Genomic DNA, 19,482 nt, shown 5'->3' with positions numbered 1-19,482 from the left:
AGAAATATAGATCAATGGAACAGGATAGAAAGCCCAGAGATAAACCCACACACCTATGGTCAACTAATCTATGATAAAGGAGGCAAGGATATACAATGGAGAAAAGATGGCTTCTTCAATAAGTGGTGCTGGGAAAACTGGACAGCTACATGTAAAAGGATGGAAGTAGAATACTCCCTGACATCATACACAAAAATAAACTCAAAATGGATTAAAAACCTAAAAGTAAGACTGGACACTATAAAACTCTTAGAGGAAAACACAGGAAGAACACTCTTTGACATAAATCACAGCAAGATCTTTTTTGATCCACCTCCTAGAGTAATGAAAATAAAAGCAAAAATAAACAAATGGGACCTAATGAAACTTAAATGTTTTTGCACAGCAAAGGAAGCTATAAACAAGACAGAAGGACAACCCTCAGAATGGGAGAAAATATTTGCAAACAAAGCAACGGAGAAAGGATTAATCTCCAAAATATATAAACAGCTCATGCACATCAATATTAAAAAAACAAATAACCCAATCCAAAAAGGGGCAGAAGACCTAAATAGACATCTCTCCAAAGAAGACATACAGATGGCCAAGAGGCACATGAAAAGCTGCTAAACATCACTAATTATTAGAGAACTGCAAATCAAAACATTGAGGTATCACCTCACACTGTTTAGAATGGGCATCATCAGAAAATCTACAAACAACAAATGCTGGAGAGGGTGTGGAGAAAAGGGAACACTCTTGCACTGTTGGTGGGAATGTCAATTGATACAGCCACTATGGAGAACAGTATGGAGGTTCCTTTAAAAATGAAACATAGAATTACCATATGACCCAGCAATCCCACTACTGGGCATATACCCAGGGAAAACCATAATTCAAAGAGACACATGCACCCCAATGTTCATTGCAGCACTATTTACAATAGCCAGGTCATGGAAGCAACCTAAATGCCCAATGACAGATGAATGGATAAAGAAGATGTGGTACATTTATACAATGGAATATTACTCAGCCATAAAAAGGAACGAAATTGGGTCATTTGTAGAGATGTGGGTGGACCTAGAGACTGTCATACAGAGTGAAGTAAGTCAGAAAGGGAAAAACAAATATTGTATATTAACGCATATATGTGGAATCTAGAAAAATGGTACAAATGAACTGGTTTTCAAGGCAGAAATAGAGATGCAGATGTAGGGGGAAACTGGGGGTAGGGGGTGGTGGTGGTGGGATGAATTGGGAGATTGGGATTGACATGTCTACAGTAATATGTATAAAATAGATAACTGATAAGAAACTGCAGTATAAAAAAATAAAATTAAATTAAAAAAATAAGAAACATTCAGATTCAATTACTTTCAGGAATTAGTTAAAAATGAAATATGCAATGAAAACAATAAATTCTCCCTCAAAAATATATGTGCATTAATTTGAGTTATATGCTTTTCAATGTTTCCATCAAATTTGTGTTTTCTCACTGCCATTATAACCTAGGAGTGCTGGCCAGTGACAAACAGAAGAGCCCAAGACACCCTCACAGCTTAAGACAAAATGTTTTCCAGGTTGGCATCCACTGCCCCAGGTGCCAGCCACTCCAGGTGCCTCCTGCAGATCAGGTGTTTGGAGATTGCACTCAGTGTTTTTGCATTGTTGGGAAGGCAGGCTCTGGTGCCAGACTCTAAGTTCAAAGCTGGGTTATATTACTTCCTTACTGTGTGAACTTGGTAAATTACCTAGTGTCTTTGCTTCAATTTTCTCATCTTTAAAAGTCGGGATAAAATAATTCCAAACATAGGGGATTACTGGAAGGATTAAATGTAATATATGTAATCAGTATAGTGCCTGGCACATCATAAGTGCTTGATGCAAGTTAGCCTTCATGATGATGTTTTCTCAGTGGCTTTTGTTTCTAAATTATAAGTAAAATTATCACTGTAAAATTATCACTGTAAAATAGCTAACATTGCAAGGAGGCTTCCAGCTGAAAAAGCAGAGACTGCTTTCAGCATTGGAGAATTGAGGTAATCAGTCACGCCGAAAAGGGCTAACTGAGGACCAGAATGGGTTGGCTGCTTCTCCTTCTCTGAAGCAGAGTGTCTGTCTCTACAGACAAGAGGACATTACACATTACCGAGTGAGAATCCTCATCAAAGAGAACATGGGAAATAATGTAACTAATGGCTGTAGGTTAATGTCTAATATGCAATTGGATATTGCCAGGGACTTTTGGTCTATCTCATGAACAAGCACTTTTATATTCTTTTTTCCATAACCTATTTTCCATACACATCCATGCAGTACACCGTAAAAGAACATGGTGCCTATGACCAAATGCTGAGAAGCCATGGAGGTTATAATCAAGAGTACAGGCTCTAGCTTCATGTTTTCTGTCTCTTCCACAAACCAGCTCTGTGACTTTGGCAAGTTGCCAAATGCCCTGCATGTTGGTTTTCTCATCTGTACAATGGAGATCATAACCATACCTACCAGACAGGTTTGTTATGAGGACAATACAATTTAATTGACATAAAATACTTACCTAGTGTCTTGTGTGTAAAATAAGTATTCACTAAATGATAGCTATTACTTACTCAAATTTTTTATTTATGTTTAACCATTTAAGAATAATCCACCATTTTACAGAAAAGTAAGCATCACCTATATCCAGAGACCCTGCTATGAGTAAAAAAGAATGGAAATGGCAATAAAGAAGGAGAGGAAAGGCAAGTTTCTATTTCCATTTAGTTGGAGGAAGCTCACCAGGGAAGCATCTCTGTAGCTCTTAAGGAGGGAAGGTATATATAACTTGGTGAGTTTGGGGGAAACAAAGTAGAGAGAGAGAGAAGAATGCACAATTGAGAAAGGAAATAATGAATGAAATAAAAGGTGATTAGGTTCACTTTTGTGGAAAAGAAGGCTGGATAGTGGGGGGGAGTGAAATAATAAGATAAATGATGCTGGGCTATCACAAGAATACCATTAAAACTATTAGTTATGATAAGAGTAGCTGCTATAATACAAAAATGCTGAACTACCAATGGTTTAACACAAAAGAAGTATTTCTAGCTCATGTCACAGCCCAGTAAAGTAGTTTCTGGTTGGGCAGCCCTCCTCTAGTGCTGTTTTGGGATCCAATCCCCTCCCATCTGCGGATGCACTATCTTTAACACATGGATACCAAGGGTTACCCTGTGGGGACCTCTGTTCCAACCAACTGGAAGGTGAAATCATGTGGAACATTAGAGGTGGGAGGTTTTTATGGGCCAGGCCTAGAAGTGGTGCTTATTTTGGTCAACATCCCACTAGCCAGAATTAAGCCCAAACCTACGTCTAACTGTATGCTCAAGAGGAAAGGACATACATGGGGTTTGAAACTCATCACAGCCTCTGCCCCAGACACTTTCATGCAAAATGACCATGACACCTTTCTTAATACAAACCAATACAAGTTCATAACCTAACTGGGAACAAGAAAAAACTGAACTGTACCTGGAGATTCAGGGACAAATGAAATGAACCTATCTCATGGCTACAAAATAAAAATCTATGAATTAATTTTTATGCAAGTCAAAAAAAAAATCATCTTCTTCAGAAATCCCTTCCACGATTACTTTATAAGAACAATAGCCAGTACTGAGTCCTTAATTTGTATGAGGCACTGAGCTGCATTGTATTTACCTTTACCATACTACTGTGAAGTAGGAATGATCATTTCTATATTATAGATTGAGAAAGTGAATCCCAAGAAAGGTCCTGACTTACCAAAGATTGTAAAGATAGCAAGTGGTGGGGGTAGAGTTGAAACATAGGTTTTACCACTAAAACTGTCAGACTCTACTGCCTCCTATGACTTCTCATTACTCCTTAATTCAGAATTCCTTGCATGTACTCATTTTGTTGCTCTCACATGGCTCTCTGCAAATGTTGGCATGTATGTTGATTTGTAAGTTGTATCAGTTAACTCTTGCTGTGTAACAAATTCCACCAGTCCCAGCCATATAGGGGTTTACAACAAAAATAACTTGCTCTTTCTCACAATTCTGTAGGTTGACTAGATGGTTCTTTTGTTTCACTTGGTATTCACTGGAGTCACTCAGGAAGCTGCACCCAGCTGGTGGCTGGGGTGGCCAGAAGGTCCAGGAAGGCCTCTCTCACCTGCCTGGGGCCCTGGTGCTGTCAGCTGTGGTGCCCCACTTCTCCTTCACGTGGCCTCACTCTCAGTGGTCTTTCCTCCTCCAGGACCTCTCCACATGGCCTCTTTCTAAAGGGATAGACTGGACTTCCTTAGAGCATGGGAGCTGTCTTCCTAAAGGAAGACAGCAGAGGCTCCCAGTCCTCTTAAAGGTTTGCCTAGAACTGGCTCAGCATCACTTCTGCCACATTCTGTTGGCAAAAGAAGCCACAAGACCTGCCCAGATTAAAGGAGTGAGGAGAGAGACTTCACTCCTTGGTGGGAGGAGCAACAAAGAATTTGTGACCATTCATAATCCACCACACTGCATTCTTTTTGTCTGTCTGGCACTGTCATCCCAGCGAAACTCCTGAAGGCAAGATCTGGGTCTTCTTGATTTTGCAATTGGTTTTTAGCACCTAGGACTATGCTCTGCATACAATTGGTTTCAAAAATGTCAATTGACAGAGTGTATATAAATAATAACCTATAAAATTTAGGTGAGAGAAAAAGCAACCTGGAACACAACAGCACACAGGCCCTCAGGGCATCTTAGGCTCCCCACTAGTGAAATTTGGTAACTCTTTCCAACCATTTTCTTACGAGAGAAACTCTGGCAATGCCCTGACATCTCTTTACAAGTTCTCTGCTTCTGTGCTCACCTATTTTCAGATGCTTACCCACCTGTCTGAGCTGAAATATGGAGTCTTTATGCTGATTTGTGTCTAAAAGCCATGACAAATGGTACATTTGGGATTCAGGGCAAATGATTTAATGTTGTTCAACAAATTAACAACTGTATAAAAAGATTCTGCTAAAATAAGATCTGTGTGCGTTTTTGGGGGGTGTCTTTTAGAAGATGAAATTGCTTAAGGCATACGTAAACAGTAACTTGGTTCTCATAACACCTATCTCAAACATAGGTGCTATAGGTCTCACCCGAGGCATACACAGAGGCATCACCATGTATGTGTTCACTACTTTAGAAGAGGTTTTTGCTAGGTAAGGTGCATGTACACACGCACACACATGCCTGTACAAGCCAATAAACAAGATGAAAAATAAAAGATAAAATTGTACAAGCATAAAAGAATGAGACTGATTAGAAATCAGCTGTTAGGTGATCTTATCAGTAGAACACAAGGATGGCTCTAGGGAAAGTGAAATAGCTCAGTTAAATTTACCCTGCCTTTCTTTGTAATAGATATCCTGAAACAGACACTCGTATTTGTTTACTGTACTAAAAGTAACACCTTTTTCTTCCATTCAGGCCTCTTTCTCTGCCAAGATCCCTCTAAGTAGGAAATGACAAAAATTTATGAGGGTTACATCCAAAAGCAAAGGCCTGGGGTATATTGTTGGAAAGATAAAGACTGTTCGTTTGGGAGTTCTCTGTTCCTTTATTATCTGAGAAAAGATGGAGTAGTAATTGACATGTGGTTCTTGACAGATGTTGACAAGGGAAAAACATGTAACTGAGCCCCTTGGAGTTTTTGCAAAGCATGATTATGATGCTTGTCTCCATGTTCTGTAACCTCAAGAGCACAATCAAATTTCCCCCCTTACCCTAAATGCCAAGCAGACATCCAGACAGATGTTATAGGACTATATCAGCATCTGGCCAAAGAATAGAATTCTCTCATCTCACATTAAGGGCATGCACAATAGAGACCACTGAACGTGGAGTGAGTGCTTTGGTATATTCTATTGTTAATCTCTCTTGAAATAGATTGATTGCTGTGGAGAAAGAATTCACCAAAAAATTTCCTATTCAACTATCAGAGCTTGTATGTGGGCATGCACCATAATATTAAACAATTCATGCTCCAAAATTGTATCCATATTTTATTAGATAACATAATAGGATGATAGGGATATTAACAAATATGCTTTTAGAGTAGCATTGCATAAGAATAAGATTTAGAAAGGAAGTATTTTCTCTGTATTTGCCAAACATCCAGATGAAAAGTTGAAAGATTGTCAGTTGTGCAGATGTTCTATATATCCAGGTGTTATGTAGAGAAGATATTTGGCAACAAATGAAACTTTCTTTTTTCATCCATATGTTTCATTCTAGTTTCACTTTGTATAAAATTGTAGAATAATAGATATTACAAGCATATTTTAGTTTTTAAAAATAAAAGTAGAGCAAAATCTTAGAACACTGTTTCTATGTTTCTTTTAAGTATGTCTACAGTAGTAAACTGAGAATTTCTAGAGTTTTAATGAAATAGAATTGCTCGTGACAAGCAAAATATACACTGATCTGATTTCAGTACACCCTGCATTCTTTTCTCACTTGATATTACTCTGTATTTTAAGAGGATGGCTACATACTAATTTGAGATTTGTTTGTTTTCTGCTTATATTTTCCAGTCCTCCTGGTACATCCACTTCAGCAACAGTCTCTGTGGGTTGTTAGCAGAGAGGGGTGCATATCAGAGTAAAAAGCACAGATAGCCCTAAGGCTTCTTAAATTTGGTTTCCGAAAGCTTAAGCTTCAAGAAAAGAGTCCAGTTAATATACAGAAAATAAAGACACGTGCTCTTTCTTGCACACCCAAGTATGTGGACTGATACACACACTGAAGTTGAACGGTGCACTTAGACAATATGCTATTGTGATTGGATCAGTCAGCTTAGGTGGGCTCAGGTGGACTTTAGGAATAATCAAGTGCAAAATCTTTTTGCAACACCGAAGGGTTATTTCTCTTTCACATGGTATGTCTTCCATGGGTTCTCTTTACTGGATATCCAAGCTGAAGGAGAAGCCCCTATGTGATAAGGTCTTTCTCAGGTCAAATGAGGCTTTCTCAGGTCAAATGAGGAGAGCAATGGTAGATCACACAATGGTTCTTCAAGCTTTTTCCTAGAAGGCTTATGTCACGTCTACTAATATATCATTGGATAAAGCGAGCATTGTGGCCAAGCCTGATATCTTTGGGTAGGAAATATAATCCTGTCACTGGGAGGGGCTTCACTAGGAAGACCCAGCAGCGAGGGGCAGTAAATGTTTTTACCTCAATACAACTTACCACAATTATCATGTTAAGCATGTGTTATGGGCTTAATTGTGCAGATCACTGGGTTAGATGTGCGTCAAAATAATTATTCATTGTGGGTATTTTCTTTTTGAAAGATTATAAAACATGAGAGAAAACACAAATTCAGACAGAAAACAGAAGAATAGTGAAGCAATTTTGGATGTTTCCAGATAGGTGTGCAGTATTGTGCTTATAATCATATAGAGAATGAGAGTAAATTCATGTTAAGAGTGGAAAACAAAGAATTGAGGAGACTGATCTCCAGCTAGTCAAACTGGGAAAAGTTTGTGGTTTAGGATCTGTTTGAATGGGGAGGAAGTAATAAATAATGATGACTAATATTTGTGTGTCCTTTTACAATTTATAACTGTTATTTTACTTAATACTTTTAACAACCACCTGGTACTGCAAAAAATAATGCAGTACGTGGGCCTCTCACTGTTGTGGCCTCTCCCCTTGCGGAGCACAGGCTCCGGATGCGCAGGTTCAATGGCCATGGCTCACGGGCCCAGCCGCTCCGCGGCATGTGGGATCTTCCTGGACCGGGGCACAAACCTGTGTCCCCTGCATCAGCAGGCGGACTCTCAGCCACTGCGCCACCAGGGAAGCCCTAAGAAATATTTATTGATGACCTACAAGCTGGATGATAGAAGAGGATGGACATTGCTGATACAGATTGTGGATATAAAAGAACTTACTTGGGTCTAAAAGTTAGATGTAAAACCAGCTTAACTATTTAATCATATCTTCCATCTCCCACACTGAACTCCCTTAGGCTAGGAGGATATTAAGTGGAAAATGCGTTCTTGGTTCTCTTTGGAGAAGAATCTATTGTTCCCCTTATTGGTGGAAAGGGCATTGTTGAAAAACATTGTGATGCTGCCCACTTCTGGTCAGAGGGATACTGCAGTGATTTTGGTTTCTATGTTAGTTCAGGTCTTCTGAGAAGCAGTCACCAAGGTGAGACTAGATCCGCAAGAGATTTATTCCCTGAAAAAGCTGTGAAGGATAAAGGGGAGGGAGCAGAAGAGGGTAGAGAGAGCATCAGACTATGATGCAGGTCTTCTACCAGTGAAGGATTGTGGGGAAGGAAGGAGGATTGGGTAGAAAGTGTCTCTGAAATATAGTTCTGATATCACTTATATGTAGAAACTAAAAAAAAGATACAAATGAACTTATTTACAAAACAGAAATAGACTCACAGACATAGAAGACAAACTTATGGTTACCAAAGAGGAAAAAGGGAGGATAAATTAGGAGTTTGGGATTAAAATATACACACTACTATATATAAAATAGGTAAACAACAAGGACCCACCATATAGCACAGGGAACTATACTCAATATCTTGTAATAACCTATAAGGGAAAAGTATCTAAAAAATAGCTGTACCCCCTGAAACTAACACAACATTCTAAATCAACTGTATTTCAATAAAATTTTTTTAAATGTAGTTTTAGGAAAGTTTTAGCCTCGCTTGAGGACTTGGGGAATTTTCTAACTCAAATGGCCAGTCCTAGGAATTCTGTGAGCACCCTGTGGAGTCTGGCCTTGGCGTGAACACTGTAATGGATCCAGAGGAACAGGAACTGGAGGGACCAGCAGTCAACTCTGCTCCCCACCGCAGGAGATCTATGCCACCACAGCCCACCCCTCGTACCACACAGATCTACTTCTCCATTTAGGTTTGTGCAAAGTTCCTCCATGGTTCCCAGGGGCCTCTCTTCATGAGGGGGAACTTACAGAGAAGCTAATGGAATGAATGAGAGTTCTTATTACTGCAGTTGATCTCAAGACCGGTACCCTCCATATGCATCCTAAATTCCCATCACTCTCAACTACCACCTTGGAATGTCTAAGTGCCTTACCTAGTAGTGTTACCTGAATCTTTACTCCTTAAATGTCTCAGGCTTTGGCAATCACATGTTTTTCAGACCAGGCTGCTGCACACATCTGTTAACCATTACAGTGGAAGCAAGGAGGTATCAGTTGGTGCCCAAATGGATCACCTGGGTTCCACACATATTCCTCTCTGACCCTATTATATAAAAGCAGCTCTACCTCCTCCTGTTGATCAAGGTAAATTACCCTGCCAGTGACCTGCCATGGCCTTCTTCTGGCCTGGTGTCCCGTTGGCAGCCATAGCTAGTAGTTCAATTGGACCCTTTCATTGTTCCCTGAAAAGAGTGTTCTCTCTCTGGGAACCAGTACCACTAACCTTGCAGAGTTAATAGTTGTGGGAAGCACAAAATCCCCCAGTATGTCACTAGGAGGGATGAAAAGTCAACCCTGCTTCCAGTCTTTTGTTCCCAGATCCAGGTATTCTTCCTATCAGGAACACAGCACCATGCAGAAGGTTCTCATTTAATGCATTGACTGCATCCTGAAGGATGGAACCCTCTCCTTGCAGAGGACTGTCTCTGAGCTGTTCCAGCACTCTCTGAGGCTGGTTGCTTCTGGATGGTGTAGTATATGGTAAGAACAGTGAATCCCATGGTTATGTCCTGTACCTCCTTTGCTTTGAACTGGTTCCCCTGGTCAGATGCTATGTTGTCCAGAATCCATGCCTGTGGATCAAGGCACTTCGTAAGTCCCAAAAGAGCAGTGCTGGCTGAGACTCTGCAGGCAGAAAAGGCAAACCTATACTTGGAACAGGTATCTATCTCGGTGATGATGAACCACTGACCTTTCTAGGAGAGCAGGGGCCCAATGTAGCCAACTTGCTATGAAGTGACCAGATGGCCTCATTGAGGAATAGTATCATTCAGTGTTGAAATTCATAGGCAGCAGCAGTTACACTGGCCTTTTAAATGTGCGTCCATGCTGCTGGGCTCATATACAGTCTCCATGAAAACCACTATAGCCACTCTATTCTAGTACCCACGTGCTGGTTCTCAGGTGGCCAGTGACAAAGAATGGCTGACATCAATCAGGCAAGTCATTCTGTTGATTTGGTTGTTCAATGTCTCTTCAGTGGTAGATGTTTTCCAGTGGCCATTAACATGTAATACAAAAATGTCACACTTTTTCCCACTCCCTTATGTCCATCCACATGCTATTCCTCACACCTTCTTCCCTCTAATTTTCTAGTCCTTTTCCTTGCAAGCCCCTGACAATGGGCCACTGCCCATGAGTCTCTATCTATCTTCACCTCTGATCATTTCCTGTTGCTCAATAAAAGGCTGGTCAGGTGCACTGCTCTCAGTTCTGCCCATTGGGAAGGTTTCTCCTCTCCACTAACTTTTAAGGCTACCCCTGTCATTTCCATTTTCAGTTTGCTCCCCCGTATCAAACTATGTCATACTTTGGCTCCAAGCTATATGGTTCCCTCAGTCTCGGGCCTATCTATACCGTACGCCTTAACTATGAAACAAGTGTTGAAAGCTATAAGTTATGCTTTATGAGAGCAGCTCTTATCCTCATCTTTTATATTTATTTGATGCCTCAACAACTAGAATCATATATTCTAATCAATAAACAGGACAAATACATGTCTTCTTCCAAAATGCCAAACATGGCGGCATTCAGGAATGTCTTATTTGCATGCACATTTGCATTTATTCTGAATTTTTTAAAAAGTAAATATATACAAGCCCAATCCTTGCTTGCCTCAATAGCTTTCTCATTAATTCTTTTCCAATAAACTACTTCCATCCATAAAAGCAGGTGACTGAAATCATATTCTCCGGTTAGTAAAGGAACATCACTGTTATGTTTTTCATTACACAACAAACCATGATTAGAAATCAACAATTTCTGTAATACAGGAATGTTTTTAAGAATTAGGGATGTTGAAGCATGGCAATCCAGTTACCTTCATATATTTCGAAGATTGTTGTTTGTATGAGCAATTAGACTTGTTCTAGGTTGTCCCAGGGTGCAGAAACAGGAAGAAGCAGAGGTTACAGGGAGGCAAATTTTGACAATAGAAATAAAAGTTTTATGAAAAAGCTATACAAAGTTGGAATGGGTTCTATCTAAAGGTAGTGAGTATTCAGTGGAGGGTTAAACACTGGTGTGTCTAACAAGAGGCTACTTGACTAAATTTAGGGATGTTTTAGAGAGAATTCATGGACTAGAAGTGGAGAGATTACCTCTAAAATAATCTAAGAAAGTGGCACAACACAGTGAAAAGAACATAGGTTTAAACCAAAATCTGAGAGCAATGTCAAATTTGTCAAATTACATAATTTCCTCCTCTATAAATAGGAATAATAATACTAACTACCTTGCAGGGTTTTGTGAAGCTCTAACATAATAAAGATATGTGTCTAATAGACTGTCTAGCACATAGCTGTGTTCAATGAAATTTCTTATTATGCTCTGATTTTATGTAGCTAAACCTTATGAAGCTGCCAACATTTTACCTGTATAATGTATAAAAATGGTAATTACATGTGATTTAAACTGATATGATTAACAAAATTAGATATAATTAAATCCCAATTCCTATGTCTAAGATTATAAGATTCAGATTTAGGATCTGTTATTTACAAATTCTTTGATTTCTAAATATTACTTATTGCTTAATCAAAAAAAAAGTATAGCATGATCATTTAGAGGTGAGAATATTTTTTGTGTTTTTTTTTTGGTTTGGTTCCATGCAGTTCCAAATGACTAGGTTGACCTCTGATCTATGGTTCATACTTTGGGTGAACAATTGCTGGATTAGATAGAATTCCAAAATCCATGTAGCCTGGAAGCCTATGTCACAAATTTATGGGGTGGGGGAGCATGTATGGGTTAACAAGTCATTATATCTTCCATTCCCTACAGATATGCTCTGACATCAAACCAGATTACCAAGGAAACATTAGGCAGACATGTTAACTGGTGACATTCTTATCAACTTGCTCTCCGGAAGCAGCTGAGAACAAGGAGGGGAATTAATTGACATTTCTATAAATCAGAGACTCTCTATAAGTTGTGTCATAATTTTAGCAAGTGTTAGAGCCTTAGTATTTCTACTTCACCATAGTTTAGAACTGCAATTTTCTATTATAAGTACTTTCTGCTACTGAAGTCATATGGGTCCTCTTCAGGCATATTCATAGGTATATTTTAAGGCAATCTATTTCCTGACATAAGTAAGTGTTTGGTACTTTAATTATAACTCATCAAGAAAGACCATCTATTTACCTGTCTGTTGATCAAAATTTCTAAATTATAGAGGGAGGAAAAATGCGAATGCCAGCTGTACTTAAAAGAAATAACGATAATTTACTTAGGCAAGAAAATTATAGAGTATACATAATAAGTTATGATGACTAATGCCATAGTAAACCAATTGGATATATCAGTTATATGATTATTCTAGAACCTACATTTCTAACCATTCATATTAAAACAAACCAAAAAATCCCACTACCACAATTCTTTGAAAAAAAAATAAAAAGCATAAGTAGTAAAAGAAAAAAAAAACCCTTACCTGCAAAAGTGACTACTGTAATAATAACTAATAACTTATGGTTTAAATGATAATTTAAACTATATTACTTCATCAGAGATATCACTATTATTGCAATGATTCCTTTATATTCAGAATGGCAAAAGAAAAAGAGGTTTCCACATGACAAATACTTAGGTACAGGTTTGACAACTAGAAAAAGGTTTTGTCCCAGCAGAGCTGAGCAGATTAAGCCTGAAACAATTTTTTTTAAATTATCCCCTAAATCAAAGCAAAGGTTAGGACAAAGTTCTGCAAGTCAATATCAAGGTCATAGCCTAGGTCTAGGAGAGGAACAAAAAAAAAAAGCCAGGAAACCAAAAACAGTGCAGCCAGTTGTCAGTCTAGAAACAAGGCAGGTGGTTAAAGTCGGAAGTCACATAAGTAACTGAAAGAGCCAAGGTCCAAACCACAAGGCAGAAGTTATGAGAATAAGACAACTGGTCTCCGATCCCCACACTGGGAATGGCAGCCAAGCAGAGGTGCCTAGTCACAGAACCCAAAGGGCAGTTGCTGAAACAACAGAGTTTTTATGTTTCCTGCCCTTTAAAAAAGGCAACAGAAGATAATTAATGTCTATGCCTCTCTGGTGTGGTCCGATTAGAGGCAAGTTTGGGCTGATTGAGAGTTTGTACCTGTCCAACAGGATCAGAAAACATTCTGATTCCCTGGAGGTCATTGTCATGGAGCATGAGGATGCAGACAAGTCAGAGGAAATCAGACAGACGACAGACTGAATGCTCTTGAACTCACTCACCTTGGCCAGGTGACTTTTTCTGCATTAGTTCCTTATTTCAGGACAGGAGAAAGAGAACCAGGAATTTGAATTGTTCTAAATAGCAAGTGTGACTTCTTTTAAACAACATCTCCTGTATTATGTCCAGTTAATGGCATGAAGGACTGGAATTCAGTTGTCTCCTCAGGGAAGTAGAGTATTGGGCCTGTTTACCTCCTGATCCAAACCAATGGGAGAGAAACAGCAAGCGAAGGGGAAGAAATGGCTTCATTGGGTAGTTTGTAATTTTGAAACACTCCATAATCTATGTCCACATTACAGTAAGAACACACTTGCTTTTCCTTGACCCCCTTCTTGTGGTGATTTTCCATTCCTATCCTTAGCATTGGCAGAGTGTAAATGAGAGGCTGAGAGGGGTCCAGCCCATTGTCCTCCTGGGGGACTAAAAATACACACCCCAGAGCTCCAGTCAGTGGGCTCCCAACAGAGCAACCAGTGGAAAGTCTAACATTTTCTTTGAGTAATGGTATTCAGTTAATGACGTTCTCTGACAGGAAGCTTTCTTTCTGACACTGCCTAAATTTTCCTCTTCCTAACTCACTCCCATGGTTATCTCTATGTGTCCTGGAAAACAATACCAACCCCCTCATCAATGTTCTATTCTTAGGCCTGGTTTAGTCCCTCTATAGAGTCAGATGGTTTATATTTAGCTCCTCTTAAGTTTCTCCCATTAGTCATTCAAACTCATCATTGCCTTAGTCATTTTTGTTTGATTAGCTGGCCTTCAGTTTATGATGCTTGGCCTAAGAATGAAAACAGCATTTCCAGGGACAGCTCACATGGGTGGGGTCAGATACTTTAGTCTATAGATTGACTTTACATATTTCTTGGAAACTGATCTAATTTTTCATTCTTTTACAACCCATGTCTCCTTTAGCCTCACACAGTTTTGAGTTCCTTCCATCACTGATATTCTCCCTACTGGGAGAATAGTTTCTAAGATATGCTGTTATCCCTAGAACTTAGTACCATGCCTGGCACATCAGTGGAAATCAAGATACACTTGATATATGAATGAATGAATAAATGTTTTAAACATTACTTGTAAGAATTATTTCTAAATTAATTTTTTCTGGAGTTAGGAGATATGTCAATTTTTCGTTTTTCTGGTAATACCTCAGTGTTTTACTTCAATTTATATATGTTATTAATTAGACTATTAGAGTACAATCCCATTCTATACAAGAATTTATATGCATATCTTTGCATAAAATTTGTTGAGCCACATACTTGGAAGTGATCCTTGCCACAGGATTTCTGGCCTGGTAAGTCCCTTAGAAATCATCTAGTCTGATTCAAAAATTTTGTAGATGTGTAAACTGACACCCAGAGAGGATAACATACTTCTCAGATTATAGGAGATCTGCTTTAAAAGTTCTGTACAATAATTTTCTCTTTTGTTCACACTTAATTCTTCATGCTGGGAGCTGACACCATCTTGTATGTAATGGTCAACTCTTTCCCATCACTCTAGCATACATTTTTTTTCTTACATTTGAAAATGGAACTCCTGTTCAAGGGACTAATCTTCATCTGTGATTCAAGTTCTGCCAATTGCAGGCCCTCTGGCAACCCACTGCTGATTTGTAGTGGTTTCCCAGCTGAACCTTGTAATTCGAGAGAGTTGGAAGTTGATTTCTTAGAGTTTTGAGACTCATTACAGGTCAATACCAGCATCTATCTGAGGTTTTTACTGTGGTCTCTTTTTTACACATACCTATTTTCCTTGGCGTATTTGCACTTTTGCTTCTACATGGAATTTTGAGGTTGGCCACGTGGTGGCGCTGTAGTTAACAGCTTGATTTTCTTGTGTATTTTTCCGTTGCCTTTTTAGCTTTGTTTTTAAATTGAAGTTATGTGAAATATGCACATCTTGTAAACTCTGCTGCAGGTGAAATGACTTAATGGCTCGTGGCTTCTAGATTAATTTTAAACATTAGAAACATTGTAAAAACAGACTCTTGCTAATAATGATCATTATCTTAATGGCTTGAGGCATAATCGTTTACCAACATTAACCAAGTGATTAAAATGCATCATGAGTTTAATTTGAAAAGATTTAAGTTCCTTTGCAATAAATGCCCAATGCTATTAGCTTCATCTTTGTGAGGCCTAAATTTGTCATTATATGACTTTGTATTTCCACTGCTAGACAGAAAGTAAACCCACTCTTGTTAACACAGGCCACATTATGCCTACTGTTTACCAACCCCGTGGCATTCCCTATATTAGTACTGAATTGGGCCATGTGGTGCACCACGTACAGGCAATCGTCACTTTTTTATTGCCCTGCTATTTGATAATTTATTATTTGACAAGGCAAATGACCTTAACAGATGTTAAGATTAATTTCCATGGTCAGTAAAACCTGTAAGGAAAGAGAAACTAGTTTCATCAAAACTAGGTATGATCTTTATAACAATCAGATCTTTTTTTGATATAATATTTCCATAACTTTGTATTAATGTCTTTAAAAAGTGTCTAATCCAAAATTTAGCAATAATCATCCAGAAATATTCTGTCTCAACTGACAGAGAGAAGAAAACAAAAAAGATTCAGCACCAAAATTTTTTGCACAAAGAACCTACCTCTGGACTTTAAGTTTAGTCACCTCCTCATTATTTCTTCTGATGAGTCATGAACAAAATCTTGACCTGCTACCAAGCAGCCATTCCACGAGGATAATGATCTTACTTCCAAAACTCTGTAAGAAAATTAGGAGAAAAACAAAAACCCACAATAAACAACAATCCCAAAAAACAAACTTTGGCAACCTTGGAAGGAAAAAACCCATATTCATAATGGGTACTGTTTCATTTCCAGAAGCTTTCCCCAAAGGAAACAACCAAGTAAATAACTCTCACTGACTGATGTTAGAGATTAGCCTTCCACAGGCTTACTGATGAATTTTGATCTTTATGGCTTGTTAGCTGTTTCCTCCTCAAAATAGGTCAACATCATTATTCCCAGTTTTCAAATATTTCCAGAGACCCAAGATGGAGAATTGACTTGCCCAAGATTGTTTAGTGAGTAGGTAGAAGGCATGTCCGCTGGGCAATAAAATGCTAATATGAAAAGTAAATTTCTGCTTTCTAATTAGTTTCTTTCAACTGTTTCAAAACTCCATTTCTTTAGAATGCTAGTCTGTGGGTAGGCCAGAAGGTTTGGATAGGTAAGGAGTTAAAAAATTTTCCCAAGGAAAATCAGATAATTTAAAACTCATGCATAGAATTTGCTACAATATTTTAATGAAGTAAAAATCACAGATTTTCAGTCAAACCACTGAAAGCTTTGGTAGCTTCACCAAGTTTAAACTATTCATTCATTCATTCACTCATTTATTTAAAATAGCTGTGGAGCACCTACTCTAGATAAATTGCTGGGCATAAGGCATCCTAAAAAAAGTTAGTATCTCAGGATGAACCCTCCAATGATTCACAGTACTGCCATTCCCACCCCTGCCAAGTACATGTGTTACATCCTTAAACAACATGTCTTTTAGTTAAGAGTAAAGACAAACTATGAAATTTAGCATAGAATATTAAAGTGGAAGCAACCGTAAGAGAGAATCTAGATAAGGAAACAGAGTCCCCAAAAGTAAAATTACTTATTCAAGATCTCACGGTTAGACAGTAGCAAAGAAGTTGAAAACAAGATTTTGGAGTTCATACCATTATAGGTTTTGTCTCTCAAAACCCTTTTAAACATCTCCTTTGTATACCCAAAATAGGAATTTTAATTCCCCAAACCTAAATACAATAACTGTGTGCTGAGATATGCGTGGTTTGGGTTTTTGTTTTTGTTTTTTTGATATCTGAGAGATAACATATAATAGTGATTTATGTTTGTATTTATGTCCATACCAACTATCCAGTGAAATTTTCTATGACTTAAAGACATGAAAATTGTGCTCCCTAGGTTTTATGGAGATTCAATAATAATTCTAGTGCTTTTATGGACTGATTTTTTTCTCTTTTCAAATACAGAAAGGGGAGATAATACTTCCTTCTACAAGAATTAATGGCTATAAATTTGTGCTGTAGTTTACAGATATAGTATCGCTAATAATTCTTTTTTTTTTAAAGTGCTTTAGTTGTTGTTGCTATGGTTTGAAAATTCCTTGCTGTAGTTATTTAGCACCTTTTGGCCAATAAAAGTTTACAAGTTCCACATTTGAAGTTGTGTAAAATTTCTCTTTCCTTGCTTGCTAAGCTGTTTTTAATAGTTATTTTAATATTTTATAACGATTTAAATATTTTAAAGTAATTAAAATAATATGTGATGATGATACGAAAGTGGTACTAAGACAAAATCTAGAGTCTGTGAAGCAAAATAGAGGATCATGATACAGGAAGCTAGGTATCCAGCTGCCGGTCCATTAAAGCTTGCGTGTAATGGTCTGACCACTTATCTGCTAAATTTCCTGCTAGCTAGACATGATCACATCAATTTCCTTTACAAGGAACTATTACATAATTACAACTTTGAGGGGGAGCAAAGTCATTTTAGCCTTTCAACACACCAGGACCATAAGTTAACTGAGCCCCTTCATGGGGAAGAAATAATACTGCCTACCATGTTTAGAAAATTTAATTGTGAAGAGTGTGGGGCAAGCTATATGGTAGAAGGCATCTCAAAAAAACCTCAAATTAAACCACGTTTTTTGTTTTGTTTTGGTATTTTATAGAGAGAAATTTTGCCAATGGAAGAGAATATAAGAATTTTTTTTAATCCCCAAACAGAAAGGTCAGCCCTTGTCCTTATGGCCATACTATTGATACTTCCCTCAGCCTGGGGTAACAATTACACAGTTATGTTCATTGTTTTTTTTGTTTTTAATTTTTTTTAATTTTATTTATTATTTTATACAACAGGTCCTTATTAGTCATCCATTTTATACACATCAGTGTATACATGTCAATCCCAATCACCCAATTCATCAAACCCCCACCCCCAACCCCTGCCACTTTCCCCCCTTGGTGTCCATACCTTTGTCCTCCACTTCTGTGCCTCTATTTCTGCCTTGAAAACCAGTTCATCTGTAACATTTTTCTAGGTTCCACACATATGCGTTAATATACGATATTTGTTTCTCTCTTTCTGACTTACTTCACTCTGTATGACAGTCTCTAGATCCATCCACGTCCCTACAAATGACCCAATTTCATTCCTTTTTATGACTGAGTAATATTCCATTGTATATATGTACCACATCTCCTTTATCCATTTATCTGTCGATGGACACTTAGGTTGCTTCCATGTCCTGGCTATTGTAAACAGAGCTGCAACGAACATTGTGGTACATTGACTCTTTTTGAATTATGGTTTTCTCAGGGTATATGCCCAGTAGTGGGATTGCTGGGTTGTATGGTAGTTCTACTTTTAGTTTTTTAAGGAACCTCCATACTGTTCTCCATAGTGGCTGTATCAATTGACATTCCCACCAACAGTGCAAGAGGGTCCCCCTTTCTCCACACCCTCTCCAGCATTTGTTGTTTGTAGATTTTCTGGTGATGCCCATTCTAACTGGTGTGAGGTGATAACTCATTGTAGTTTTGATTTGCATTTCTCTAACAATTAGTGATGTTGAGCAGCTGTTCATGTGCCTCTTGGCCATCTGTATGTCTTCTTTGGAGAAATGTCTATTTTGGTCTTCTGCCCCTTTTTGGATTGGGTTGTTTGGTTTTTTAATTTTGAGCTGCATGAGTGGTTTATATATTTTGGAGATTAATCCTTTCTCTGTTGATTTGTTTGCAAATATTTTCTCCCATTCTGAGGGTTGTCTTTTCGTCTTGTTTATGGTTTCCTTTGCTGTGCAAAAGCTTTGAAGTTTCATTAGGTACCATTTGTTAATTTTGGTTTTTATTTCCATTACTCTAGGAGGTGGATCAAAAAAGATCTTGCTGTGATTTATGTCAAAGAGTGTTCTTCTTATGTTTTCCTCTAAGAGTTTTATAGTGTCCAGTCTTACATTTAGGTCTCTAATCCATTTGGAGTTTATTTTTGTGTATGGTGTTAGGGAGTGTTCT

The 19,482-nt window shown here is 38.1% G+C and overlaps 1 long non-coding RNA gene across 1 annotated transcript in view; it reads right to left on the bottom strand.

The window, feature by feature from the left end:
• Window positions 1–19,482, bottom strand: part of LOC132522256 (uncharacterized) — a 128,812-nt gene that overhangs the window by 20,541 nt on the left and 88,789 nt on the right. Inside the window, exon 3 of the long non-coding RNA XR_009541131.1 lies at window positions 16,042–16,157. This is a non-coding gene — a long non-coding RNA (uncharacterized LOC132522256). The remainder of the gene's footprint in view (window positions 1–16,041; window positions 16,158–19,482) is intronic.

The sequence above is a fragment of the Lagenorhynchus albirostris genome, chromosome 6, assembly GCF_949774975.1.
Source record: "Lagenorhynchus albirostris chromosome 6, mLagAlb1.1, whole genome shotgun sequence".
Taxonomy (NCBI): domain Eukaryota; kingdom Metazoa; phylum Chordata; class Mammalia; order Artiodactyla; family Delphinidae; genus Lagenorhynchus; species Lagenorhynchus albirostris.
This window is presented reverse-complemented; position numbering and strand designations above follow the sequence as displayed.